This window comes from Odocoileus virginianus, chromosome 15, assembly GCF_023699985.2.
Source record: "Odocoileus virginianus isolate 20LAN1187 ecotype Illinois chromosome 15, Ovbor_1.2, whole genome shotgun sequence".
In the NCBI taxonomy this organism is placed as follows: Eukaryota; Metazoa; Chordata; class Mammalia; order Artiodactyla; family Cervidae; genus Odocoileus; species Odocoileus virginianus.
In genome coordinates this window covers 35,563,393-35,586,535 of record NC_069688.1, presented here as the reverse complement: position 1 = coordinate 35,586,535, position 23,143 = coordinate 35,563,393, and positions in this window count along the sequence as shown.

The window sequence follows — 23,143 nt, the reverse complement described above, 5'->3', positions numbered from 1 at the left end:
AGCAAAAAAACAAGAGCAAATCTGCGTAGAAATTGGATTTGGGAAATTTTCAGCCCAGACTATACAGTAATTATATGTCTACATTTTAAAAACTAAGACACTGACTATAAAACTATAAGCTATAAGATGTGAGATAAAAGATTTGAAAACATCTGTTGTCGAAGATAAGGTGTCCATAGGTACGTGGATGGGGAGGAAGGTGGGAGGGGGGTTCAGGATGGGGAACACATGTAAATCCATGGCCAATTCATGTCAATGTATGGCAAAAACCACTATAATATTGTAAAGTAATTAGCCTCCAACAAATAAAAATAATTGGGGAAAAAAAGATTTGAAAACAAAATATAGTTTCTAGAATAAAAATATTGAAATAAATAACTCATTAGACAAGTTGTAATGGGAAACTAGATATAGGTAAGAAGAGAATTACTGAATTAAAAAATAAGTTAGAAGAAAATATTCTGAGACAAAAATACAGATAGAGGGTAAAAGAGAGACTAGTGTGAGAAAGTCAAACATAGGTTTAATAAAAATCCAGAAGAAGAAGAGAATGAGGATCAAATAATGGCATTATTTAAAGAGAAAATAGTTGAAATTTTTAGAAACTAAAGACATCACTACATATTCTAAAAGCTCCAAGAAATCCCAAGCAGATTAAGCAAATTAAACAATAGATTTAAATTTTAATATATAATGATATCTTAAAGATAAATGTACTACATAGTCTAGTTGTCACAGATTGCCAAACTAGATTATGAAAAAAAATAGATACAAAACATAAGAAAACAGAAAAATTAAAAGTTAAAGTGTAGAAAATGAGATGCCATGAAAAACCCAAATTTAAAAAAAGCTGGAATGGTGTCAGACAAGACAGATTTTTTAAGAAGAAATATTGATATTAAATTAAAAGCCACATCATAATGATGAACAAGTTTCAATCAACAAGGAAGATACCTCAGTTTTAGCTTCGTCTGCAGTAATAGCATGCTGTGCGTTGTGTTAGTCACTCAGTCTTGTCCGACTCTTTGTGACCCCATAGACTGTAGCAGACTCCACTGTCCATGGGGATTCTCCAGGCAAGAATACTAGTGTGGGTTGCCATGCCCTGCACCAGGGGATCTTCCCAACCCAGGGATCGAACCTAGGCCTCCCACATTGCAGGAGGATTCTTTACCACCTGAACCACCATGGAAGCCCAGTAATAGCATAGCTGCACTATGTGTCAATCAAAATTGATAGTAGACAAATCTACCATTATATGGATGACTTTTTACACCTCTTTGATAATTGATAGGAAAATCAAACAAAAAGGCAATGAAATATAGAGAAAATTCAAACAGCATAATTAGCAATGTGTACCTTAAGAATATTGCTAAAATTGGTCAGGTACCAGATCCTTAAACAATCGGGAACATCATCAAAGTATTGAAAATTACACTGGATATATTCTAAACTAAGAGACAGCAGAAAATTCTGATAAATTTAGAAATTAAAAAGACACCAATCAAGGCAGTTAACACTGGAAAACCCATAACTACTAGGCACTTAACAAATTTTTGTTAAATAGCAGAAAATCCAGCTAAGTTTAGAAAATTTAAAATGCACTTTTAAATAACCCAGTGGATAAAGAAAGAAATTACAATGGAAATAAGAAAACATTTTAAACTAAAAAAATAATAATAATAATGAATACAATATGCTTTGACCCAGTATTTTTTTTATTTGGCACAATGACATTCATTTTTTTTTTTAAGATGTCTTACTTTCCCTGATGTTTCAATATCTCCTTGTCTCCAAGTAATGGAGGGTACATTTTTGTAAATGACACATTCTGTATTGCTTTCTTCCCACATCTAAAAAATCTTTAAATTTTGTCTTTCTTTTAAGTGATCTTTAATCTGCCCACTTCTCTTCATCCTCACTGCCATTTTGCTAACTCAGGTCACCATCACCACTTCTTTTTTGGTTTATTGCCACGTCTTCCTACATGGTCTCTCTAATCCTCTGTTGTCCATTGCTCATCAGAGTGATGTTTCTAAAATTAAACCCAATCATATCACTTCCCTGCTCTTCAAAGAAAAGAAGAGAAAAGAAACCAAAAAACAGGTTGGCTTTCCATTTCCCATGGGATATAAAACATTTTTAATCTGTTTTGAAAGATTTAGGAAAGTCCCTCAATCCATTTACCTCTTCACCTTCATCTCTCATAATTATTCTCCATAAGCTCTAAGCTTTAACCATCAAGATATTTAAATTTATTTTATTATACCATGTCTCTGAGCACCTGTATTTTTTGCACTTACTGATAGCAACTCTTCTCCTGTGCATCCCTTTTCACTTAACTAATAGATAATCATCATTTAAATCTTGGTTTACAATCCACTGCCTTTGAGCACCATCTTTACTTACTGAGCCTGGGTTAGATGATGTCTTTCCTATTTTAACATAATCTAAACTATCCTATCATAGCACTTCATAGACAGTGTGTTGAAAATATCTCCTTACTGGTCTGTATTTGACCACTTGATTATAATTATTAAAGGTCAAAATTAGGTCTAGTTAATATTATAATCATAGTACCTAGAAGTATATCAAAAGATTGGATGAAAAGTAACACCTAGCTATATTATATATGAAAGTAAATTTTCAAATTTTTCAATAAAAGGCAAAAACACTCAGATTGGACTTTCTAATTGTACAATTTGTATTGACCTGAATCCAATTCACTGACACTTTTTTCTGCTGTCTCAAATCTATCATGCGTCTTCTAGTGAATTACTGAACATGATTTAGCAAATTATCAATAAAACAGTGAATTATGACCAAGTTCATTTAATTTCAGTTATGAAGGGCATTTCCCTCTGTCTCACTCTCTCCTCCCACTAAAATGTAAGTTCTTTTAGCTCAATAGTTTTTGTTTTATCGACTGACACACCTAGGATTGTAGAGTAGGTCTGCCACAACTGAGGAGTTCAATAACTATTTTTGAGTTAATGGAAGAGTAAGTGAATACTGTGTAATATCACGAGTCAACAAAAGATAAATTAAGAAAATATACTGGCATTGCAGATGACAATCAAGTAAACTTTTATCTATGTTGTTCGACCATATATGTGATAAATACATGTTTTTATTGAATATATTTATTTAGCTATACTTTTTTTTGTTACTGCTGATCTGAATGGCTTACATGATTTTAACTCCCAACCAGGGATCAAACCGAGGTCCTTGGCAGTCCTAAAGCATTGAGTCCTAACCACTATACTGCCAGGGAATTTCCACATTTAGCTATATCTTTTGAGAGAGAGAAAAAAGGAGGGGAAAAACCAGCATGATGCCATGCGATTATTATTTCTGTTATATTTATTTCTCTTTTAATATTTATCTTAATTTTTTAATCAAGGGAATATAAAGATCAACTCTCACCTCCACTAGCAATGCCTATCTGCTCACTCATCTGATGGGTATTCTCACTTTCTCCAACCCCAAGATATTTCTCCATACCTCCAGATATTTAAACCACAACTGTAGGTTCTTTGGCTAGACTTGCAGGCTGTTAGCTCTGAGGAAAAGGGTCTGGCCTTGCTTTTTTGTGTCCCCAATATTCTATTCAGGACTTCATTACCTAAGAAAGCCTCTGTACCTTGATAATGTGCTTTCATTTCTCCAGCAGGTGAGCCAGTGCACTTTTAGAGCTTTCTTTTATTTTCTAAACATTTTTCTGCATGCCATATCCTCAATTGTATCTGACTCTTTGTGACCCCACAGCCTATGTCTCGCCAGACTCCTCTGTCCATGAGATTCTCCAGGCAAGAATTCTGGAGTGGGTTGCCATTTCCTCCTGTGGGGGATCTTCCTGACTGAGGGATCCAACTAACATCTCCTGTGTCTCCTGCATTACAGGCAGATTCTTTACCTACTGAGCCAACCAGGAAAATAAATATATCTATATATCTGTATGTATTTATATCTATTTATTTGGATATGGGTGTTCAGTTGCACAGTCATGTCTGACTCCGTGTGAGCCCATGGACTGTAGCCTGCCAGGCTCCTCTGTCCATGGAATTTTCCAGGCAAGAATACTGGAGTGGGGGGTTGCCATTTCCTACTCCAGGGGTTCTTCCCAGCCCAGGAATCCAACTTGTATTTCTTATATCATCTCCATTGGCAGGCGGATTCTTTACCCTGGAGAAGAGAATGGTTACCCACTCCAGGATTCTTGCCTGGAGAATCCCATGGACAGAGAAACCCAGTGGATTACAGTCCACTGGGTTGCAAAGAGTCGGACATAACTGAGCAACTAAACATTTTACTGCATCATGTAACAAATAAATATTTGTTTTTGTACACCTGAATTCTGGTCCTTGTGTTACTCATGAGATTCCACATTTTTAGATCTTCCCATTATGGCATCCATTAGCTGATATGGATATTTTTGTCTTGCTCAAATAAATCTCTTATTATAATAATTTGAATTTTATAACAAAAGCAATACATATTCATTGCAAGGAGAAAAGCAAATGTGTTCCTCTTTGAAAAGAAAAATCATAGTTAATATATATTCCTCCACATTTTTCCTGTCATAGAATTAGATGGATATTGATGCTTAGTCACTTATTGCAAAGTTAGAATCATAAACTTGATTTTCCGATCAACAATATTTAATAGTAAATTTTCCCATGGCAATTTATACATTATTATTTATCATTTTAATGGCTCCATAGTATTCCATATTATGTTAACCATTAATATTTTGTCTGTTTTTACTCTTCTAAACAATGTAGTTTTGTATATACTTGCATATATATATGTTATAATTTTTTCCTTAGAATAAATTCCTAGAAATGGAGTTATTGATTACAACGGGCAGAGAGGTATCATCTTCATAATGAACAGCTTGATCATTAAAAGTATTGCATTCTTTGACCTATGCCCTCATTTTCAGCATTGGCAGAGGTTACTTTTAAACACCTTTGTGAGCTAATTGATGAGACATAAAAATTTTGGATATTTAGATTTTCTTTACAATAAACAATATTAAGTTATCTTTTAAATTATTCAAAATCTAATCAGAGCAAGTGAGAAAAACATCACAAATAGTTTCAACAACTAAATGTGGTCTGTTGATATGTAAGAGGTGGCAGGTCTACGTGAAGAGCTCTGAAGTAAATCACAGTTATATGGAGCTATAAATGTATCCACTCAGTGTAGGAGCACAATTAGGTGCCTAATTATATGGGGAAATGTAATCACATCCAGGGCAGGAGCCTAAGCCACAAAACCTGTTGCGAAAGTTTCCGATGCAGTGTTCTACACCCCTGGGGCTCTGCCGGGGCTTCAGTACTCTCCAAAGATTCAGACTTTCCACAAATTTGACCCGATTTTACTTTATATCTCTCTCCTTAAGGCCCAGACTCTCTCATCCTCTCTGTCATATTATCTTCACTAAGTTCCCTTTATAAATTTGCTTGGTTTCTTTCAGAAAATCTGTCCACCTAAGCTGCCCACAGATTTGCTTAGTCAAACCCTGCCAAAATTCAGTGTTCAAAATTTGACACCCACCCTAAGATACCTTTCTGTTTAAGAAACCAGAAGTGCTTGGCAAAAGAATCCAATTCCCAATCAGTTCCCCTTCAAAAGACTACACCTATGAATTCTTTTTAATGGCTGAGTAATATTCCATGGTGTATATGTACCACAGCTTCCTCATCCATTCGTCTGCTGGTGGGCATCTAGATTGCTTCCATGTCCTGGCTATTACAAACAGTGCTGCGATGAACATTGGGGTGCACATGTCTCTTTCAGATCTGGTTTCCTCGGTGTGTATGCCCAGAAGTGGGATTGCTGGGTCATATGGCAGTTCTATTTCCAGCTTTTTAAGAAATCTCCACACTGTTTTCCATAGTGGCTGTACTAATTTGCATTCCCACCAACAGTGTAAGAGGGTTCCCTTTTCTCCACACCCTCTCCAGCATTTATTGCTTGTAGACTTTTGGATAGCAGCCATCCTGACTGGCGTGTAATGGTACCTCATTGTGGTTTTGATCTGCATTTCTCTGATAATGAGTGATGTTGAGCATCTTTTCATGTGTTTGTTAGCCATCTGTATGTCTTCCTTGGAGAAATGTCTGTTGAGTTCTTTGGCCCATTTTTTGATTGGATCATTTATTTTTCTGGAGTTGAGCTGGAGGAGTTGCTTGTATATTTTTGAGATTAATTCATTTGAATCAGTTCTAATGAGATGGATGAAACTGGAGCCCATTATACAGAGCGAAGTAAGCCAGAAAGATAAAGACCATTACAGTATACTAACACATATATATGGAATCTAGAAAGATGATAACGATAACCCTATATGCAAAACAGAAAAAGAGACTCAGATGTATAGAACAGACTTGTGGACTCTGGGAGAAGGCGAGGGTGGGATGTTTCAAGAGAACAGCACTGAAGCATGTATATTATCTAGGGTGAAACAGATCACCAGCCCAGGTTGGGTGCATGAGACAAGTGCTCGGGCCTGGTGCACTGGGAAGACCCAGAGGGATCGGGTGGAGAGGGAGGTGGGAGGGGGGACCGGGGTGGGGAATACATGTAAATCCATGGCTAATTCATTTCAATGTATGACAAAAACTACTGTAATGATGTAAAGTAATTAGCCTCCAACTAATAAAAATAAATGGAAAAAAAAATAATAATAAATTTTAAAAAAAGAAAAAAAAAGACTACACCTAAATGAAACTCTTTCCTCTATAACCACAAAGGTGTATCTTTAAATGATTCATGAAAGTACAGAAGACGCAGAGAACACAGAACCATACATTTGTCACTTTCTTTTTAGCCAATATGAAAAGTTATAAAAGTTTTAACTTGGGAAAGGAACGTAGATTTATGGTGCCCGTGGTCACTTGATCCCAAGGAATCAATGGATATTATTTCCATATATTGTTTCCTATTAAAGCCCATGAGGGGTTTTTTTGTGGGGGAGGGAGTGATAGAAAAAGAGGATCAAAAACATTTAGTCACTTAAATCTATCTACTAACTCCATATTCATCTACTTTCACTTTAATTTCATATTACAATATTATATTTGAAAGTATTTTATTAATCAACATTTCATATGTAACAAAACATGCATATAAATTGAAATTCTCTTTTATTTTGACTTCCTGAGATCATGAAGCTCTAAGTTAAAAAAAAATAGAGAAAATGTTAATAAGAATCTGGTTAAATCTGGGTTAAACCATATAAAGGGATACTGTGCAGCTTAAAAATCAGCAGTGACTCTATGTATCTATAGGCCAAGATTGAGCATACCTTAAAGTATTTCAAGTGAAAAACAAGGAACAGAATAATGTGTCAAAAGGAAGAGTAAAATAAGAATTTATATTCAGATTTGATTTCTTAAGCAAAAAGAAAAAAAAATTTAATATTATTAAGAAAATATGGGGATGTTTCTGACTTCCCTGGTGGTCCAGTGGTTAAGACTCCGTGCTTCCAATGTAAGGGGCATGGATTTAATCCCTTGTCGGGGAACTGAGATCCCACATGCCCTGTGGTACAGGGAAGGAAATTTTAAAAATAAAAAAGATACATTAAAAAAAAAAAGTCATCCCCTATGATGAGAGTAGAGTCGGGTACTAGGTAGAGGAGGCAAGGGTGATTGAAGGATGCTCACTGAAAAGCAATTAATTCTAGGTTTTGAACTATTGACCATTTGACATACAAACATTTTTATGCCTGTGTGTGCATGTGAGATTATTACTAATATATCATGTAAAACACTGAAATATTATAAATTTTGATAAACAGTTAAAATAACAAGAATCCTTCTATACAATACAAGTAGATGTGAGAAGGAAATTTTGTGTGGCCACTTTACCCTTTACAAAAAAAGCTTCTTTCTAAGTTTTATGCCAAAAATCCTGTAGTAAACTATTATAGATATTAATTTTAATTATCTATCAGATAATAACTGAATTAACTCTTTTCACCTCTTCAATAAATATTCTTTAAAACCTTGAAGCTGAAAATTTAGTTTATTTAATTTATTTAAATGGCTTGCCATATAATCTAATTGGAAAGGCTAATTTTATTGTCAAATTCATTAGCCCCATATAATATACTTTCTGCCAGAAAATGGCTAACTTGTTATATCTATTCAGATAAGCATATATTTTCTCTTGACAATGACCCACTGCTGATAAACTAATTCTAAAATAGATAAGGCAGAGGCCTCACCAAGCATTTGTCATTTAGATTATTTGGGTCACATAGCACAGAGTATTTCTTACCAAAGTTTTCTTATGCTGCCTTTACTGTATTCTCAACCAGGAGCAATGCATTTTCTGACAGTAGCCAAGGAATGGAACAGACCGAGCTTTGAATCAATACAAAATCATCACTCTTACTGTCTCACCCTGTGCTATCTTAATCCAGAACATCCTGATATAGACCAAAGTACATGATTTCTCATAACACTCTTCATCCTTGAAATCTAGGACATCCTGCTATCAGTTTGGTTGTTTTGTATAAAGGAGGTTTTGTTGACATCCAAAGTGTCCATTTGTTTGGAGACCTCTAGTACAACATATATATATATATGTGTGTAGTATATACATATATGTATTATATATATTATACTAGAGGTATGTTATATACTTATTTCATGCATATATATATATATATATATTTGGCTTTGCCAGGTCTTAGTTGAGGCACTCAGTTCTTTGGTCTTCATTGCAGCATGCTGGTTCTTTAGTTAAGGCATGTGGGATCTTTTATTTTTAGTTTTAGCAGGTGAACTCTTAGTTGTGGCATGTGGGATCTAGTTACCTGACTATGCAAACCAGGGATTAAATCCAGGCCCCTGCATTGGGAGCTCAGAATCTTAGCCACTGGTCCACCAAGGAAATCCCTGGAGACCCCTATATCTTTTTACATAAGTGCATGAGTGCTCAGTTGTGTCTGACTCTTTGTGACCTCGTGAGCTGTAGTCCACCGGGCACCTCTGTCCTCAGAATTCTCTGGGGAAGAATACAGGAGTGGGTTGTCACTACCTCCTCCAGCGAATCTTCCCAACCCAGTGATCAAACACACCTCTCCTGCATCTCCTGCACTGACAGGCAGATTCTTTACCGTTGAGCTACCAGGGAAGCCTAGACATTTTCACATCCAGGAGCAAATCACCAAAGATTCAGGATGCTTTATCTTTGTAAGTGTGGAAAAAATCAATCATAAAGGAGAGGCAGGAAAGCTATTAATACAACATATCAACTGCAGAAAAGTCCTTTGATAAGTTTTAGCGAAGAATATATATGAAAGATGGGATATTAGACATTGATTTCCTAAAAAACATTTCATTTCATGCCTGCCTCTTGGAGAGTTTTTATGTGCCCTATGTGGTACTCATCTGGGGACCTACATCCAGTTTACAGCTCACTGCACCAGAGAACAGCAAGAGGCCAGAGAACTCTACTGGAGATCATGATAGTATACAAGCTTACCTTTATTGTGGGGAGAAAAGAAAGGCAAAAGAGGTGAAAACTGAGTATTTACTCAAAATTAATGAAGTTATTTTGGGAGGGATCAAATTCTAAAATGAGTGGCAGGACATCCCTGGTGGTCCAGTGACTAAGACTCTGTGCTCTCAATGCAGGGGGCCTGGGTTCCAGCCCTAGACAGGGAACTAGATCCTGTATGCTTTAACTAAGACCTGGCACAGCCAATTAATAAATAATATAAAGTGAATGACACTGTATTTCCTCAAAGTGACTAAAGTGGGTTCTGTTGGAAAGAGTAGAAATAGGTTGAGAGTAGAAATAGGTTGTGAGCACAGGAGCAAGTTGAGTCAAGTTTTATTTCTACATATTCCAGTCATTCTGAGTAAAATTATTCCCATTACAGTACAGATCAGAAATGGGTTTGGAGATGAATTTCACTCAAGCTGAGTGAAATTCAGGGGTCCCAAATGCTATTGTATTACAGTCTACATACCGAAGGGGAGAAAGGATTTAAACTGCTTTAAATAGCAGAGCTTTTATTTCCCTAAGGGAATAGGACACTCAAGCACACATGAGTGCACGCGTCCTCAGGAGTGTGCAACTCTTTTGGACCCTATGGACTGTAGCCTACCTGACTCTCCTGTCCATGGAATTCTCCAGGTAAGAATACTGGGCTGGATTGCCATTTTCTGCTCCAGAGGATCTTCCCAATCCAGGATCAAACCCACATCTTTCGCATCTCCTGCACTGGCAGGCAGATTCTTTACCACTGGCGCCACCTGGAAAGCCCCAAGCCACCCTTCCACAGACACACACATAAAGCAATAGAGAGAAAAAGGCTTTGGTTAAAGCCTGAGTTGAGGGTCCAGATCCTCACCCACCTGGCTTCCTCTTTGCCCTCCAGATTGCCCTTGAGCTGCTTTCATAGAAACATTAGGTTCTACAAGGCACATTTATGAAACATCGGGATATGATTATCTCTTTATAGACTTTGAGATCAAACTTGCAGTAAAATCAAAGCTTACAACAAACCTGAGAACCTCAAAAAAGCAAAAAAGAAAAAAAAAAATGTTTTCTGAAATAATTGGTTCAGCACTGACAGAGCCAGGTCAGGCAGGCTGGGTTTGAATTCTAGCTCAGGTATTCATGAGTTATATCAGTAACTTGAATAATAAATTTAGCAAGTATTCAAACCTACCCACATCTCAATTAGGCCATCTATGATCATCTAGTTTACAAGATTGTTAGAAAAATTAGTGATGATACATGCAAAGCACTTGATACATGGTTTATGTGTGCATGCATGCTCAGTCGCTTCAGTTGTGTTGGACTCTTTGTGACCCTATTGATTATAGCCCACCAGGGTCCTCTGTCCTTGGGATTCTCCAGACGAGAATACTGGAGTGGGTTGCCATGTCCTCCTCAAGGGGATCTTCCCAATCCAGGGATTGAACTTGTCTTTCCTGCACTGTGGGAGGATTCTTTACCCATTGAGCCACCTGGGAAGAACTGATACACAGTATATACCTGATATATAGTAGGAACTCAGCAAATGATAAGTTGACAGGATTTAATAAAGCACACTTTTTTTTATTAAAGTGCATTTGACAAAGTTCCCTTTTGCATAGCTCATCAATTCATACTCTCTTAAAGAAATCATACGCTCTTCAACAAACTAAACTTCTTAAAACACCAAACTTTTTACTTGATTGTCTTCATCTTTGAGACAGAAGGGGCAAAAAAAAACATGTAAGATCAGATTTTTTTGAGTGTTCAGATATAGAAAATAATTGATGCTTTTCAACTGCGGTGTTGGAGAAGATTCCTGAGAGTCCCTTGGACTGTTGCAAGGAGATCCAACCAGTCCATCCTAAAGGAAATCAGTCCTGAATATTCATTGGAAGGACTGATGTTGAAGCTGAAACTCCAATACTTTGGCCACCTGATGTGAAGAACTGACTCAATTGAAAAGACCCTGATGCTGGAAAAGATTGAAGGTGGGAGGAGAAGGGGACGACAGAGGATGAGATGATTGGATGGCATCACCGATTCAATGGACATGAGTTTGAGTAAACTCTGGGAGTTGGTGATGGACAGGGAGGCCTGTCGTGCTGCAGTCCATGGGGTCACAAGGAGTCAGACATGACTGAGCGACTGAACTGAACTAAGGTGGAAACCCTAGTGAGAAAAGGGAAGTGGGTTGAGGCGATCACAGTGCAGCAGATAGGCAAGAAAAAAAAGCTATCATAATATATAGCAGAGGGTCATCATAATGTTTCAAATTACCAACAAATGGTTATGTTATCTTCTATATTTTGTATTTATGAAATAAAGTAAATCAACATAGAAATGCCACAATCAAAATTACATTTTATTAAAAAAAAAAAAAACACTTCGGTACTTAAACTTTTTTGATTCCTTTCTCCAAAAGATCCATATTAGGCCCTACACATTTATTCAAAAGTTATAGAACGTATTGTAATGGGCACGGAAAAGTTCATGACCTGTGAGCATACCACCTGATTTCACATTCAATCAGAAGAGCTGAGTTCAAATTCTACCTATACTTATCTTTAAGTATGTAACATCAGGCAAATTACTTTTACTCCTGCCTAAGTTTCTTTAACCAATCTGCACAATGGCTTTAATAATGATAAATATCCACAGGCTTGTTGTGAGAAATGAAGAATTTACTGGAATATCATAAAACTCAGCAAATACGGGATCTTAGTATTCAGTTCAGTTCAGTCGCTCAGTCGTGTCCAACTCTTTGCGACCCCATGAATTGCAGCACGCCAAGCCTCCCTGTCCATCACCAACTCCCGCAGTTTACTCAAACTCATGTCCATCGAGTCGGTGATGCCATCCAGCCATCTCATCTTCTGTCATCCCCTTCTCCTCCTGCCCCCAGTCCCTCCCAGCATCAGGGTCTTTTCCAATGAGTCAGTTCTTTGCATGAGGTAGCCAAAGTATTGGGGTTTCACTTTCTGCCATAAGGGTGGTGTCGTCTGCATATCTGAGGTTATTGATATTTCTCCCGGCAATCTTGATTCCAGCTTGTGCTTCTTCCAGCCCAGCATTTCTCATGATGTACTCTGCATATAAGTTAAATAAGCAGGGTGACAATATACAGCCTTGATGTACTCCTTTTCCTATTTGGAACCAGTCTGTTGGTCTATGTCCAATTCTAACTCTTGCTTTCTGACCTGCATATAGGTTTCTCAAGAGGCAGGCAAGGTGGTCTGGTATTCCCATCTCTTTCAGAAATTTTCACAGTTTATTGTGATCCACACAGTCAAAGGCTTTGACATAGTCAATAAAGCAGAAATAGATGTTTTTCTGGAACTCTCTTGCTTTTTCGATGATCCAGCAGATGTTGGCAATTTGATCTCTGGTTCCTCTGCCTTTTCTAAAACCAGCTTGAACATCTGGAAGTTCACGGTTCATGTATTGCTGAAGCCTGGCTTGGAGAATCTTAATATTACTACTATTGCTATCGCTACCGTATTATAGTGGTTGTGGCAGAAACAGTATTAGTGCTTGTCCTAGTATCACTAGCATTGCTGGTGTGAGAGTCTATGCTCACATGAGGCTGTGGTTCCCTCAGTCATGTCTAACTCTTTGATGCCCCATGGACTGCATCACACCAGGCTTCCCTGTCCTTCACCATCTCCTGGCGCTTGCTCAAACTCATGTCCATTGAGTCAGTGAAGCCATTCAACCATCTCATCCTCTGTCATCCCCTTCTCCTCATGCCTTCAATCTTTCCTAGCATCATGGTCTTTTCTAATGAGTTGGCTCTTCGCATCACATAGCCAAAGTATTCAATAGGAGCTTCAGCTTCAGCATCAGTCCTTCCTTGAATATTCAGGATTGATTTCCTTTAGGATTGACTGGTTTGATCTTCTGGCAGTCCAAGGGACTCTCAAGAGTCTTCTCCAATATCACATTTCAGAAGTATCAATTCTTCTGTGCTCAGCTTCCTTTATGGTCCAACTCTCACATCCATATATGACCACTGGAAAACTATAGCTTTGACTATACAGACCTTTGTTGGCAAAGTAATGTCTCTGCTTTTTAATATGCTGTCTAGGTTTGTCATAGCTTTTCTTCCAAGGAGCAAGGAGCTTGCTCATGACAGGCCAATAAATTGAAAGAGGATTTGGAGTAAGGAATAGTGACTTTACTCAGGAAATCAGCAGACAGAAAGAAGGTGGACTCGTGTCTCAAAGAATCATTTACCTGAGTAGGATTCTGGCTTCTTTTATACTGAAAAGGTAGGAGATGTGACTGACTGTTGCAAACTTCTTGGTGCCAGAATCCTTTGTTTTTGCATCTGTCAACATAGGTCTGGTCACCACATTCTTATAAACCTCCACCAGACAAATCTTATTCTCTGTTCTGCAACTTTTTAGTTTTACGAGAATGGAAAAGTCCTGTACCTTTAAAGATCAGAGCCTTGAGAATGAGCTATCCTGTACATTTCAGACTATAGGCAACATTCTTTTACAAAAGTGAAGAGCAGAAGGACTAAGCACAAGCAATAGAGCACAAAGGATAAAGAAATAGATTCAATATGGAGTTGGGTTTGTATTTCTTTGTTACACTAATAATAGTGGGTCTCCTGCATTGCAGACAGATTTTTTATCATCTGAGCCACCAGGGAAGCCCCAGTATTATTGACACATGTAGATATTTTAATTTCAAACATTTCAGATATTTTACTACTGGTTTCCCATTTACATTACAATGTTATTCATAATAAACTCCATTTATCCCTTTTTAAAAATCTAGCCATCATTCCCAGCACAGTTCTGGACTTGTAGTAGGTACCTAGTAAATATTTCATGATTAGTTGAATGTAAATTCATTTGCATTTCAACTCAACTTAAAATAACCCAGCTTCACATTTGATATCTTCGTTTATTCAACTCTACGTTGCAAACAGCTAATTAGTGATGATACGGCACTGTTTGAGTTTTGGCAGACTAGAATATGTGGATTTTAATACAACCAACTGCCTAATTTATCTACATTGGTCTACATGCCAGGAAAATATATTCAAATTGAAGAGTATTATTTGGTTAAAGAAAATCAGAGGAATGGACTTGCCTAATTACAACTTTTGGAGTCAAAAATTTAGCTTAGCAAAATGATTTCATTGATGCTTTCATTTATACTGAGCTTTGTTTATGTCATAAGTACTAAAAAAAACAGTATTTTGCCCCCCGGGATATTCACAGGTATAGCATTAGCCAAGTAAACATGTCATTAGTTGTGGTAACATGTTCAACATTTTTTAATGTAAAATGGAGTAAAAACATTTCAGTTATAAATAAATTTGAATTCTGACATCCATGCAAATACCATTTTTTAATACACAAGTTTTCAACTGATATGGATTTTTGTGGAAAAATTCAGAGGAGATAATCAATGTATGTTTCCTTAATTTTTTTTTTACTTCATTTCTACTCAGTACAATTGAAATTAGATAGGTCTCTAATTTTAACAAAATGGGACATCTTAAAATAATACATCTCATTTCACAGCTTACAGAAAACCAAGGTGTACAGTTTTGTCTTATTTTTGGACTGATCAGATGTAACTAGTAGAGTTAAACCCACGTGAACCATCTCTCAAAATCTCTTGGAGGGAACTTCCCTGCTGGTCTAATGGTTGAGACTCTGCACTGCCAATGCAGGGGACACAAGTTGGGTCCTTGGTTAAGGAACTAAGATCCCACATGCTGCGTGGCATAATCAAAATTTTTCTAAACGTTTAAAAAAAAAAATCTCTTGGAGAATTCAACTGCACCAAGCAGCATTACACTCTAAAATTATACAAATTGAATTGATGGCATAGATGATAGATAAATAGATAGATACATAGGCAGATAGAACAATTAACAGATTGATAGAGGCATAGAGACAAACAGACTTCAATCATTATTATAATTATTTGTAATAATCCACTTGCTCAGGTCTTCTCTTCTCTACTCCATGTATCTTTATTTTTTAATCCTTCTTAATATACTGCAATACAATAAATCATCAGATATATAAATGCAGTTTTCATTATGTTGATTTTATGACAGAGAAAATAGCCCCAGGAAAACTAAAAAAAAAAAAATTTAAGTACAAAGAGTAGAAAAGAAATTGATAAAGAAATCTCAAAGAAAGTGTGACAAGAGCTAGAATTTGTTCCTGACAAGCCAGAATGGATGATTCAATATAGTGGCAGACATTATTTATTGCCATTCTAATATCTATTCTACTCTACCCTACCCAATTCTGTGTTTGTCAATAATATTCCTTGCCTTCCTCCTGGAAAACAACTAAATCTCACAACCTTCCTTTTAGCTAGGAAAAGCAAGGTCCTGATCAGTGAGATGTCAGTGGGAGTGGGTAGCTAAAGCAGGAAAAAACTTCTAGGAAGGAGACATGGCAAAGAAAGAGATTCAATTGATGTCTCCCTCTTGCCGTTTAGCCTTATTCTCTGCCTAGAATGACACTGGAGGTATCATACTGGAGACCCAATAGGCACCTCATCACCACAAAGTAGTGAGCATTAAGATGAAAGCCACATGATAAGGCAGGATACTGCTGCTGCTGCTGCTGCTGAGTCGCTTCAGTCGTGTCCAACTCTGTGCGACCCCATAGACGGCCGCCCACCAGGCTCCCCCGTGCCTGGGATTCTCCAGGCAAGAACACTGGAGTGGGTTGCCATTTCCCTCTCCAATGCATGAAAGTGAAAGGTGAAAGTGAAGTCACTCAGTCGTGTCGGACTCTGTGCGACCCCATGGACTGAAGTTTACCAGGCTCCTCCCTCCATGGGATTTTCCAGGCAAGAGTACTGGAGTGGGCTGCCATTTCCTTCTCCAGGGAATCTTCCCAATCCAGTAATCAAACCCAGGTCTCTTGCATTACAGCCAGATTCTTTGGGTTAACTCATGGTCATTTTTAAATAAGGATGTTTGTGACTTCCTCAAGTAAACATTTCTGACACCTTAAATTCAGATCCACAATTATACATTCTAATTTTTACATGTCATTTTTTTCTATAACATTTATTGCAAATTTTAAATTTAGTTTATCATGTTTTTCTGATTGTCACCCTGTTCTCCAACATTTATATGGAGGGAGAAACCTTGTCCAGTGCATTCCAGTGCCTGAAGGGCCTCCCAGGTGGCGCTAGTGGTAAAGAACCCACCTGCCAATGCAGGAGACATAAGAGACCTAGGTTCAATCCCTGGGTCAGGAAGATCCCCTGAAGAAGCGTGTGGCAACCCACTCCAGATCCTTGCCTAGAAAATCCCGCGGACAGGGGAGCCTGGCGGGCTATGGCTCATAGGGTGGCAAAGAGTCAGACACAACTGAAGCAACTTAGCACAGCAGCACAATATAATATCTGATATATAATCGGAACACACACATAGGCACTGTGAGAACACACTCTTTCTGCCTTTGTTTTGGTTGATATTATGTAATGTTGAGAACAGGCTGCAAGTCAGCCCATTTGAGACCCTTTACCAATAGCTCCCACGAAAAACCCCAAAGTGATATTGAAGCAAAGAGTCCTTCTCTCTCACTCTTAACCTATAGGAAGAGATCCAAGAACAACACTGGAATGATTCGTATGTGATCCTTGGAGTTCGCAGCACGCAAGAAGACTGTTTGAAACACACCAGCAAAATGGCATTGTAAGAGGCCGCAGCTATCTTCCTCCACAGTGTTGACAATGCGGAAGAATAGTTATCTCTTGGCAGGCTAGAACTGTTTTACATTCTTTGTAAGAGGACTTCCTGAAATTACTATGTGACCTTAATAAAAAGGGTCGAGCAAGGTAAGATGCCCAAACAGAGGAGATGAAGATTCCATATCATGAGAGATTAGGGTGAAAGAACATTCCCAGTGAGCCTACAGAAGCAATGAAAAGTGTTTCATGAGAGAAATTTCAGCAGTACTATTCCTATCTCTCACATCACCTTCCTATGCTAGCCTGATCTCTATTCCTGGAGAAACAGAGGCAGCCTCGTGGTGAGAGGGTGGAAGAGGAAAGAGGAAAATTTAACATAGGAGACTTCCCCTTCCCTCTACAATTTACAGCCTAAAGCAGATTCTAGCTGAGGAAACAATAATTTTCTATTAAGTTCAGAAATTCTAATTTCGCATTGGAATGAAAACAATAGTTACAAAATGAGATTTCTTTTTATTTGGTGACTGAAAATGCCAAGAGGATTTTTATTACATGAAAATTACTAAAAAAGTAGAGATCTGTCTCAAAATTTTACTTTTGAGACAGAAAGAATAAGCCCAACAGAGTGAATTTGATCAGATTATTGTAATAGGGGTGTAGGAAGAAAAAAAGTTATTTTCTAAGAAGTTTTATGAAGTTACACTCTATAAAGATGTATTCTTTCAACATAAAGCTTATTTTTTAATGAATGAAAAAGATGTACATGAATAGTCTTATTTCAGTGTTCATTTTAACAATTTATTGATGAATGGAAGTACAACCTAGAATTTTAAGTGGCAATCTGCTTTTCTTTTGTGCTTTAAAATTGTGTATAAAAATTAGCTAAATTGATTCTTTTTGTTATGTTATAAAATATAATAGATTGCTATGTTTACTGCATTAATGACATTGAAAATTTGCAAGGCATTAAAATGTATGCTTTTAAGCAGAATTAATAACTTTTTTGTCTAGTTTATTATCCATGGTGTACTACATAGATCAAGAAAACTATTCCTGCCTTTATTATTAAAGTTTTAAATAGTTATGAAATAACAATACCCACCACATGGTTTAAATATTTTATGAAACATCTTTAATCACCTCTTTATAATTTACAGTATAGATTGTAAAATCATTACACATGCAGATTAATAATTAATATGCAATATTATCTTCTTATAAATATATGTCACAGATACATTTAAATCCTTTGCTTGCACAGTGAATAATACAGTTTTTTTTTTACAGCTATTATACACATTATAATTTTATTTTATACTTCTGTTTCATGCTTAGATTTTCAGGCCAGATTACTGTCGCCTCTTAACCATCCTGATAACTATCCTTTGGATTGTGCAGATAATTTGTTTGTGGTATTTATTAGGGCTATTCACAAACATTTGAATTTTCCTTCCAGATATGTGACAGGATTTTATTTTCCCATTCCTTTTGAGAATAAGCATGATTCTCTGACTTGCTTTGGCTGAGGAAGTACAAGTGGAATTGATGTGCCACTTCCAGATGGAAATTTTAAGCGCTCCAGTGTAATCCCCCTGCTCTTAGAAGCATGTATCAAGATGCAACATTTTTTGTGTAGGGATAAGGGATTAGGGAGTTGTTTGTTTTTTGGCTGCACCGCCTGGACTGTGAAATCTTAGATCTTCCCACCAGGGATCAAATCCATGCTCCCTGCATTGAAAGCACAGTCTTAGCCACTGGACTGCCAGGGAAGACCCTCAAGAAGCAATTTTTGTCAGCCTGAGACCCTGTCTTGGCACACATGCCTACCCATGTTAGTCATGTAAAGTGAATGAGAAATAAATGTTCTTTTGCTCAAACCCAACAACTTACTTATTCCTACAGCATAGCCTATATCAAGAAATGACCACCTTTGTCCATAAAGGTCTAGATAATAAATACTCTAGGCTTTGCAGGCCATAATATCTTTGTTACAGCTATTCAATTTCACTATTGTAAAAAATTTTTAAATAATTTTAAAAGCACCCATGGGGAAAAAATATAAAGGCATAGCTGTGACTGTGTTCCAATTAAAGTTTATGTACAAAAACATTTGGTATTGGTGAATCAAGATTGGTCTGTGGGGCCCTAGTTTGCCAATCCCTGGTCTACCCTATCCTGGCTGATAGACAGTTGCCTTTTTTTTTTTTTTTGACAGTTGGTTTTTTGTATCTGTGAATTCTGCATCCATGGATTCAGCCAACTACAGATCGAAAACATGTATTTTTAAATCCAGGAAGTTCCGAAAAGCAAAATTTGAATCGACCTCACAACCAGCAACTAATTAAACAGCATTTACTTTATATTAGACATTATGTCATCTAGGGCTTCCCAGGTGGCGCAGTGGTAAAGAATCTGCCTGCCAATGTAGGAGCCGCAGAACATGTGGGTCCAATCCCCATGTGGGGAAGATCCCCTAGAGAAGGAAATGGCAACCCACTCCAGTACCCTTGCCTGGAAAACTCCATGGACCAAGGAGCCTGGAGGGCTACAGTCCATGGGGTTGCAAAGAGTCAGACACAACACGACTGAGCGAGAGGGACACACTTCACAGAGATGACAAAGTATACGGGAGGATGTGCTAGGTCATATGCAGATAACCAAGCCATTTTGTTATACAGGACTTGAGTATCTGTCCTTTATAATAAAAGGCCAGATTCTTTACCTTCTGAGCCATATACTTGTATCTGGCTTTCCTGGTGGCTCAGAAAGTAAAGAATCTGCCTGCAATGCAGAAGACCCAGGTTAGATACCTGGGTTGGGAAGATCCCCTGGTGAAGGAAATGGCAACCCAATCCAGTATTCTTGCCTTGAGAATCAGAGGGACAGAGGAATTTGGCGGACTACAGTCCATGGGGTCACAAATTATTAGACACATCTGAGCAACTAACACACAGAGGAATATCCATGGATTTTGCTATCCTCTAAGTTCCTGTAACCAATCCCCTGCAGATACTAAGGGGTGATTGTAGTCTCCTAATGGGGTAATAAATACTTGGAGGTGAACTTAAAAGTCATGTATTTTGATTGATCAACCCGTCTTTTAAAAAATATCTTGGAATTTAATACTTCCAAAGAAATTTTCAGATTTTTTGTGGTTTTCATTTTCCATGTATTTTCTAAATAGTATTAGGATTATGTTAAGTTAAACAAAAAATAAACATGTTTCTATACCCTTGAATTGAAATATTTAAATATTTTTTCCTTTTTCTTGGGCTACACATAAATATCTTGGCAAGATTTGGGAGACATTGCTTTACATTTCAATTATTCAATTATAGGAAAGTAAATCATTTCAATATGTCAGACTTTATATTGGATAGAGACACAAGTACAAATTTGCCTGAATGCAATTAGCCAAAAAAAAAAAAAAATCAATCCAACAGGCAGTCTTTTTCCTAAAACTTAATGGTATTATATTGGTGGGAATATGACTAAAATGCCAACATATGTATTAAAAATTATGCATTCCTACTCATATACATTATTCACACACAAACAGATATCTACAGTGAAAATGGTTAGAAAGGAAAATATTTGAGAAAGCATCAATTCTCTCCAAAAGAATTATATACTCTGTTTCAATTAATCAATAAAATCTAGATTCCTTTTATTCCTTGTGACTTACATTGATTTTTGTTTTAATAAAATGTAATCATATTCCTCAATTTTTCTCAGACTAACTTCTTCATCAACATTGAAAATAAATGAAGTGAAAATGTTAAAATGTATGTGAAGTATTTGAGTATTAGTGTAATAAGTAACTGCATATTTCAATGAACACACTACTTTTTGACTATTAGACCTGTAAAGAAGTCATTATGCTTCATTCCACACAATTCAATGAATGGATTTTTTGACAAGGCAAATTGTAATAATTCCTTTGGATCCATTACTATTTTTTTTCATGTAAAATCCTTTCAGCCTTTGGATTATTAGTGTAGTAGATTTTTATGCTTCTAAAAGTGTTGATGAATTGGCTGGCCTACAAGAATATTCACTTAATTAAAATTTTTTCTATTCATAAATTATTTTAAAAATTAGGCCAAATTATAGATTAAATGTTTCCCAAAGTCTTTAATGTTCATTCTGGTACTTGTGAGCAAAGATTAACAAAAGGAACTAAAGCACTGAACTTTATTTCTTTTTTGTGTATATGCAAAAAATACACATTTTGTGTATATGTGTTTGCATTTGTGTGTGTATAAATAAAAACCATCTAAGCATGTAAAATATGCATTTGTTCTGATTTTCTAGATTTATCCTAAAAGAAATATTTAGAACCTGGTATTAAACCAGTCAACATTGTGGGTTTTAACAGAAATGTTGCCCAGTCTTTCATGTACTACTTTAAATAATTAAATATTTTAAAACTCCTGGTTTGGTTTTAACCATGTAGATACATTTATTCCACTCATTAGTGGAACATCGTATAACATAACCCAAATTAACAAAATGCAAAGAATGTCATCCCAGCAGGAACCTTGGAACATGAAATGAATCTCTATCGCTGGAATTTTTTTAGAGCTCATTTGGATACACTCACTATGCTGTAGCAGTTACTTTTAGGCGCCCTGTTCTCTGGCTTAATCCTACGATTTTTTTCTCCATAACAGGGTACAAAGATCTTACAAATAAGCAACGTGTGTGGATGATTATTGTTTTGTTTTCTTTTGATATTTTTCCCCCTACGGGCTTGATTTATAATTAAAATAAGCTCACTTACATGGAGGTCTTGAAACTTCCCCCCATTCTTTTTTATATTTTAGAAAAATTCCTTTGTTTTTGAATGGTTGAAAAAATTCTTATTACTTGGGTTTAGGTAAATGTGTTACACAAAAATTGTGCTCACCTCTTGGTGAGTGTCAAGACCAAAAACATAGCCAAGGCAGACAGTGGGAGAAGGGAGGATTTCTTTACTTAACAGCAACTAAGGAGAACGCCAAGGATCTTTCCCAAAGCAGTGTCTCCCTGAACAGAAAGATTTGGGAAGTTTTAAGCTAGGGGTACATGCATATTCATGAAGAGACTTTGGGCAATTGATAGAGTCCAAGCATTAGTCAATTGAAGTCATGAGCGTCAGAAAAGGTCAACATCATCATTTCTTAGATTCCAGTTGATATGGTGGTTGAGTGCCTGAAGGGGGATTTTAATTCTTAGAATGCATGGTAAGTTGCTTCAATCATGTCCAACTCTTTGCAACACTATGGACCATATTCCACCTGGCTCCTCTGTCCATAGGATTCTCCAGACAAGAATACTGAAGTGGTTTGCCATGCCCTCCTCCAGGGGATCTTCCCGACCCAGGAATAAAACCCATGTCTCGTTTGTCTCCGGCATTGGCAGTGGGGTTCTTTACCACTAGCGCCACCTGACAAAGCAAAAGACTTTATTGGAAAGGGTCCCTGGGCAGAGAGCATTGGGGGAAGGAAATGCAGGAGAACTGCTTTGCCTCGTGACTCACAGTCTTCAGTTTTATGGTAAGGAGTATTAGTTTCTCGGCTGTTTCTGGCCAGTCACCTCTCATGGCCCATATTTGGTCTGACTCAGGGAACTTCCTGGTGGTATGTGTATTTCTCAGCCAAAACAAATTCTAACACAAAGGATTCTGGGAGGTTGGGAAGCTTCCCTGGTCTTCCAGTGGTTAGGGACTCTTCATTTTCACTGCAGGACTACAAAGGGCGTGGGTGTGATCCCTGGTTGGGAAACTAAGATCCCACAAGCTGAGGCACAGCCAAAAAAAAGGATTCTGGGAAGTTGGTAAGACAATATCACGGGCTTGTATCTCCACCCTTCTTTTGGTCCCTCCTGAATTTTCTGTTAGTTTTCAGCAGCACCATGTTTCTCATCAGTCAGGACCTCCTCTTATGAGACAACTCAAGCAAGTGGT